This window comes from Xenopus tropicalis, chromosome 2, assembly GCF_000004195.4.
Source record: "Xenopus tropicalis strain Nigerian chromosome 2, UCB_Xtro_10.0, whole genome shotgun sequence".
In the NCBI taxonomy this organism is placed as follows: domain Eukaryota; kingdom Metazoa; phylum Chordata; class Amphibia; order Anura; family Pipidae; genus Xenopus; species Xenopus tropicalis.
Genome location: NC_030678.2, coordinates 149,172,701 through 149,180,523, shown reverse-complemented (window position 1 = coordinate 149,180,523; position 7,823 = coordinate 149,172,701). Strand labels below are relative to the sequence as shown.

Sequence of the window (7,823 nt, the reverse complement as noted above, 5' to 3'; positions counted from 1 at the left end):
AGCGGTGCGTTGCCGCCCAGTACGGAAGCGCCGGCTCTTCCTGACACGAGAAGTAGAAGAGTAGAGAAGGCAAGAGGGAAGCGAGGCCCGGACACAGCTGAGCTGCATTCACTGGGGGTTTGTTGCCTTCTCCTATACCTTGTTATATCTATATTTGCGTCACGGTGTGTCTGTGTGATTTGGTTTCCTGTTAGCGCAGTTTGTACCTGAGCTCATAGGTGTGTCATGGTTAGTGATGGAGAAATGCAACCTTTGGCACTACACCTTCCAGCACCTTCCCTCCGAGGAAGTAGAAAGGGAGGTGCTGGGACTTGTAGTTCTTAAGCCTATGGCGTGTCGGGGTCCCCTGTCATACAGACAGAAAGATCCGGGAACTTTAGTTTGCAGCCCGCTTGTCTTATGCAAAGCTGCATCTACCGACATCACGTGATAGCCTGGCTGGCAGAAGTTGCCTGGGTTATGGGAGTTGCAGTTTAACAGAAGCTGGACGTTTGCGAACGGGATTGTTGGCTAAAGGTTTTAGTCGTGCTTGGGCTTTGCGGGTTGTCTTAGAGCAAAACCTGACTATAGCATACCTCCCAACATTTGAAAAGCAGAAGGAGGGACAAAAATGGCTGCTGTGTAGCTTTGTGGTCACGCCCCCCTGAACAGGCCCATTTTACAAAACCATACCTGAAAAGCATAACATACACAAAGTGCACCAGAAGACAGACACGGTGGCCCCAATCATTTTATGACATATTGTGGCCCTAAGGATTTCATTATGCTCTGTGGCACCTGTATTTAATGACAGACTCATGACAGACATAGGTAGCCAGGGCCCCCTAAAATATTGGTAGCCAGGTGTTATGTTTTGCATTGGTGCTAAAGCAAGAGACGTGCATGTGACGTCACGGGAGCAGAGACCTTAAGAAAGAGGGACAAATCGGCGGCTATCTGGGACTGCAGGACAGGGTGGCAAAATCGGGACTGTCCCGCGTAAAGCGGGACAGTTGGGAGGTATACAAATTATAACATCCTATTGTGCACCTCTATAAAATTAAATAGGTGTACTTCCCCTTAAAATATCATACAGTCATTTAAATGAGAAAAAAGATCAAAAAGTTCTTTCTATAATGAAGTAGTGTTGGCAGGACTGCATATGATATTATAAAGTGCTCCTACTGAATTATATGAAGGTTTTTACAAAGTTTCCTTGTTTCATATCTAAAAAAAAATTATAATTATTAAATCATGAATGATGTCAGGGACTCACCAAGCTTTTAAAAAAACAGTAAGGAGGCATACAGTATGACAGAGGAGGAGGAGGAACAGCAGCAGTAGTAGTAGCACCAGCACCCACACTCACATCTATTCACGCCGGATCCTGAACTGAACTAGCTTGCAGAAGATCCGAACTCTCATCTCGCGAGACTTGCAGGAGAACGAGATTACCCGAAGCTGAAGGAGCCGGAAAGAGCCGAAGACAAGCAAGCCAGAAAGAGCCAAAGAGAAGAGCCGAAGAAAGCCGAGCACCGCCGGACAATTCAGTAAGATTCCAGGACAGGGGGAAGAAAGCGGGACTGATAGGTCTCTGTGCTAACGCAGACTTTATAATGTTTGTGTACAGTTGATTCATACTTGGGAATGCTTAAGAGATAGGTTTAGCCCAAGGCCCTCAGGGAAGAGCAGAGGCAGCAGACTAAGTGGCTGCCAATGACCCAGAGGTATAGGGGCTGCTTCAATTAACTTTTAGTGTCATTGAGTCTGTGACATTCAGGGACGCTTTGGTCTTCATTTATTATTTTCTTTTTATTATTTCACACTTTATTCAGCTGCTTGCTGCAATTTTAGTTGCTATCAGGTTTCTAGAGTCCCTTACCCTAGCAATCAGGCAAATGTTTGATGATGAAGATTAGGAGAGGTCCTGAACAGAAAGATAAGTAATAAAAGGTAACATTTAAAACCTTTACAGTTCAGTAGTTTTTTTTTTCAAGTTTACCATATCTTAAATATTTTAGTATTTTAAATTCAAACCTGTGAAGAGGCAAAAAAAATGAAGGAATTCATTGAAAGAGAAATTAAAAATGAAGACCAGTTGAAAAGCTGCAAAGAATATGGCATTCATACTAAAAGGGGGGACTCAAAAGGTTTTGCAGGGTGGCACAGTATCTTCTAAGTGTACCAGTGCCAAGAGCTAACATTCTAGGAGAAGCCAGAGATGGAAAGTTTTGTGCTGCAGACAGCTATATGGAGTGACACGATTAGTAATGTTTGTACTGGATCCCTAAAAGGCTTACGTTTCTTTGCTTTTAGTAATGGAGCCTGGATCACATGAAGGTTGTATTGTGGAGCAAAGTGGGAGGGGGCGTTGCCTTACAAAGCATACAGTGTGTGTACAGTATGTTGTGTACATATAGCAAGTATTATGCCAATGAAAACATTCCCTCTTGGAGCTAATGGATTTCTGGTGATATATTTGCCTATTGCTGCTCTGTATAACTCTGATGCCACTTCATGTCTAAAGGAAAACCTGTGCTGCAATAGAAGTAGGATGTGACGTTGTGTTACTGGGATTATTTGCTTATAAAGGCATTCATCTGTTACCAATTGAAATGTGCAGGGACCCTATAAGCTATATTCAGTACTTTAGGCAAGTATATTATAGGCAAGTATATTAAAGAAGTCATGTGTATTTCCTCTTTATTAAGGTAACATGCAGGAAGTTATTGCAATGAGAAATGTGTGCTGTGTTGGTTGCTGTTTATTTAAATGTATTTTTTATACTTTAGTTGAATGAAAGTCAAAGACATAAAATGTATAATAATTTTACTTTGTATAGTACAGTCAGTTTTTCCCTACATGGTGACATGCTCACATGGTGAAACTTGACCCTTGGAGGCTTTGGTTATGCTTTAACATGGAAATCACTCACTGTAGCAGAGATGTTAAATATATGCTTTTATAGCTGTTTGAAGCCACTGGGAGGTGTAGTTCAAAACAGCTCGAGGGACTTTGACATTCGCGTCCCTGCTTTCTAGGAAATGCACATACATGCTTGCTGTAAGAGAGATCACAGTAAACAGAAGCTTCTAGCAGAACAGAACTTTTTTTTGGAAAATGTCAATAGTAATTGTTCACTTGCTATGTCAAATCAGTTCGTATATAGTACTCTTATAATAATCCTATAGACTGTAAACAATGTCTTTGGTTTCCTATTCTGAATATTTGTACAGACAACTACAGCTCTTAAATTTGCCTTTGTGTTGGTCTAAACTCACAGATATCTTAGATTGTTGCATATCATTTAAAGAAGTCAGAAATACAGCTTTACTGTTAGTAAAAACTGATCCAGAAACTGGTCGAAGTGACTGGAAGGAATATTTTTCCCTTCTGGGGCAAATTAAAAAACCCTTTTAGATAGGTTTTTTTTTTCTTTAAACTTTTTTTTGGATCAGCTGGATGTTGGTATTGTTTGTATTATATGTAGTTAGTGGGTGATGAGATATATTTAACTAATGGAACATACAAAAGTTTGCTTTTTTTTAAAGAGGAAGTTCCCCAAAAATAAACTTCAGTATCCTGTAGGGAGTAATAATGCAAAGTACTTTTCTTGTAGTCTCTTTTCTGTTTATTTGTTACAGTGTATTTATTTCTCTTTGATCATTAAACTTGAATTTTCAATCTGCTTCTGACAGCAAGAAAGGAGATCACAATTTAGTGGACATGTAAAGGTGAAGTAAACCCAAATCTAATATTTTGTGTAATGAGTACACATCAGATCAAATTATAAGCAACTTTATAATATATTTGAATATATAAACTGCATATTATTCAAAATTTTTAGTGATTTTAACATAGTTTGCAAATGTAATTGCAGTTGAAAGCAAAATCTGTCCTTTCTAGTCTCTGCACTGCTGGTCCACACTACATGAGTAATTGAAACACTGTAGCGGTAGTCCATTCTCTTTCCAGCTTTTAAATGGGGGTCACTAACCCTGGCAGCCAAAAACTATTGCTCTGAGAGCCTACAATATTATTATTATTATTGTTTTTTAATTCTTATCATTTTAATCAGTCCCTTTCTTATTCATATTCCAGTATCTCATTCAGACCACTTTCTGCTTGCTAAGGTAAAAAAAGACCCCAGTAACCACATAGACACTGAAATTCCAAACTGCACAGCTGCTGAACAAAACACTAAATAACTGCTGAAATAAAAACCATTTGCAAATTGTCACAGAAAATCAATGTGTCTTACTGAAAGTTAATTTATAGGTGAACACCCACGTTAAGGCACTAAAAGTCTTGACAGGAAGAGAGCTGACCACTGCTTCATTGTTTTAATGCAAAATGGGTTTGGGTTTACTACCCCTTTAATATTATTTTTGTAATGTGAGTAAATTGTTTGCTATGGACAGCTTACCATAGATACCAGATGATTGTTTAAATGCCAGACCAAAGAGCTACAGTTGAAAAAAATAGTAAAATAATTTCTGAATTTTATTTAAATGAGAATAAAAGTTAAAATCACTTGGGGGTTAGAAAATGTTAGGTTCCCCCCTCCCCTCCAGTGATTAAGAACAAGAATGCTTACCTGATACCCCAGGCTGGTGCTCCAATTAGCAGAAAAGCCAGGGTACATGCAGGGTCACTTGTAAAAGGTAGAATGTAACCATTAAATAACTTAATATGTTAAGAAGGAGGATTTGTGCTGTGACACTGGGTGTGTTTGAAGGCCCCTGTTGCAGCTACTTGTGACCCTGGTCAAGGCACTAAATCAGAGCTTTCAGTGGCCAGGTAAAGGGCAACAGTAGATAATCCTTTTGGCTCCTTAGGCGCTGGTCTGACAACAGGTCAGCCTACAGTTTCATTGGGCATTATCGCAATTTCTCAGACAATCACACATAATTTGGCTGCTGGGAAGTCAATCACAAGCAGCCAGTTGTTTATGGGATGACTATCTGCCTTGTGGGCTGAAACCCTGTAAGGCAGAAAAAGGATGCAAATGTCATTTATTGCTAATACGTTGCCAACTATGTTCACAGTTGCTGATTGTTTTTTAACATTTAGTATCTTTTCAATAATTGGCAGGGCTAAATATTACTAGACATGGTTTATCAGCTAACAAAATACTTCTAGAGACATGCTGATGGCTGTTATTGTTTCTCTTGGTATTTGCAAAAAATGTAAGCAATTCCAGAAAGAAAAAAAATGAGCTTGTGAGCCTGACTTCTCTATCATCAACCCTCAATGTCACATGCTGCTCATTAACAGTGGGCACAAAAGTTCTGTTATTATATAGTCTATGTGCTAGATAAAGGTTCTTTTGCTACCTACCTGGTACATATATATATGTGGAAATGTAGCACAATGAGTCAGTGTTTCCTACTTGCATATTACATGGTAAAGGATATTATTAAAGTTCCATAATGAAGATAAGAGTTATTTATAGATATGCTTATGAACCAGGGAAAAGAGTAAAAGTATTAAGACAATGGGTACATTAGTCCCATGACACTGACTATAGCATCTGAAATTGTCCCCATTTCTCTATTTTCCTCAATGTTTATGGTCCCCACTCTTGTGACATTAATGACACTTTAATGCATAGTGCACAGCTGCAGATTCCAGCCTAGGCCAGTCAACATCCAGGGGAGATAGAGTTACAAAGAATAATGTTATGTATCTATACCTGGGTGAGGCAGCCCTATAACTAATGTACATTTTTACAGTTTTTTCTACATTCAAGCATGGCTGAAATATATAATAGTTTTCAGGTCAGTTCTAGCCTTAATTTTTATTTTTTTAAAAATGCATAAATTTACTAAAAAGTATTGCATCCTATGCCAGATTTTGCACAGTGTGCAAAGACACGTTTAAAATCTAAATGATAAATCTTGGCACTTGTCATTTCTGCTATGCAGCAAATCCTAAGAGCACACCATATATTTAACCCAATGCTAAAATAAAAGCAAGAAAACAGATCCTGTTGGTTATGTTTCACACTTATCATTAAAGGGCAGAGCATGCATTTTCTTTTAATAACATTGGCGACAAAAAACTAATTATAAAGGAATGTGTTTTTACACTTTCCCAAAGCACAAACCTGTAATGAGTCCTTTATTGATATTCTGTTTAGCATGGAGTAAGAGCACATACAGCATTTCTGCCTGTGGCATAATTTTACTTTACAAGTGCTGCACTGCCAAGATATGACACATTTTTCTGCTCAGGGACTGATCCCGTACTGAGTCAGGACAAGTCCATTTTTTTTTTAATTCTATTTATTTTTTTTCAAGATGAGAGGGAGGCTTGGGGGAAGTATTAAAAGGGGCGTGTGATGGGGTGGAGGGGTTCGCCTACCTTGGCGTTAAGCAGTACTTGGCACATCTTATACCACAAATGTTCTCTAGACAATCATCAAATTATCTTTATCTGCCAAAGACATTTCCTCTATGTCTATCCTGGATTGTTAGATTTTGGCAACCTCTGGCCAGCTTCATCCAGATGCTTTTGCCTGCGGCTTTTATGGTCCATCCACCACAGGACAATACATTTCTTTGTATATTATAAAACAGATTTTGTTAAGAGTCTCAAGAATGTACATGTTACCTGTCCTTCAGTAATGCCAAGCAGACAGCAAGGGCGTCGGGAGCAAGGTCAGAATATATGGCCACACAGAGTGGTGAAAGAGCCAACCTTTATTTTACTTTTTTTCAGACACACCACAAAGATAGTAGTCAGCCTTACATAAAAATAGAAGGGGGAATAAAAGTGCCTACTGACCAAATGGGCATTCTAAACACAATTAACAAGATACAATAAGATTTTGCTGAGTACCTGATGTGTCTCATATGATATATCTGAGAAATTTGTAGTTCAAGGGGTATTGCAGGGAAAACCAAGTGATCATGACATGGCACCTTGGGGTCACTTGTAAAGTTGGATATTAATTTAGCTTATTATTTTATTAAATACATATATAAGGATAACATTTTGTGTGCTGAATAACTTGTGTCCATTTATTTTGCTGGATAGTCATTTGAAAATACATTAAATAAAAAAAAAAAAAATCAAACAAATAGAGATTGCCCTCAGTTTTTGATATTCACGTGTATATTGCTGTTGACACTCAGTGCTGCAGTATCCATCTTTTTATGTATGTTAAACCCTTGGGCACAGAAAGGACAAACACTAGTTTTGCCAGAAGTAATGCTTTAGGTTGTTTTATGGGTTTAAAATACTTTACGAAAGCGGCAGAATAATTTCACCCGGGGCCTCCTATGGCTTCAGTGACGTGATTGTCACTGGAGACAATATCAAGAGCTGCAAGGAGAATTTCTCCTTTCATAAGCTGTGTCGCTTAAAAATCCACATGTGCTGCATGACCAGGCATAGTAAGCCTACCCAGGAGTCAGCATGGTGTCTGGGTTTGCATACCACCATGCCTCCTGCTAGCCCAAACTTCAGCTTTGAAATTTTCTGCTAAAATTACAGTAGGTTACTGATCCGTACTGTGATGGTGCCTAGTTTTTTCCCTGAAATAAATCTGTGCTTACAAGGTTTTTATTTTTACTCTTTCTGTGTGATTCGAATTAACCAATGAACCATAGAAAAAAGTGCTGAATAGAAGTCATTGACAGGGTAAACGCCCCTTAATAATACGTATAAACATGTACCGTTTAAGAGGAAGAGTATAGAACTAGAGTAGATTGTCAGTGTGCAGACTGGGCAGTGCACTAGTTAACCTCATACATTTTCCTGCTGATAATTTTTTTGATTCCTGAAAGCCTCCTTATTTGTAGTTTTGGTTATTCCATTGATCCAATATTGATTGTTAA

General features: G+C 38.5%; 1 protein-coding gene across 2 annotated transcripts in view; it reads left to right on the top strand.

Annotated features, from left to right (window-relative positions):
- The first annotated feature begins 2 nt into the window (after positions 1–2).
- cab39l (calcium binding protein 39 like) overlaps positions 3–7,823 on the top strand; it is a 44,506-nt gene continuing 36,685 nt past the window's right edge. Inside the window, exons 1-2 of one of the 2 annotated variants that reach the window (XM_012957038.3) lie at positions 29–117; positions 1,275–1,529. The gene's annotated coding sequence lies outside the window, so the exon portion shown is untranslated. Of the gene's footprint in view, positions 118–1,274; positions 1,530–7,823 lie in introns of both variants that reach the window. The other variant, XM_012957037.2, reaches the window with a different exon arrangement.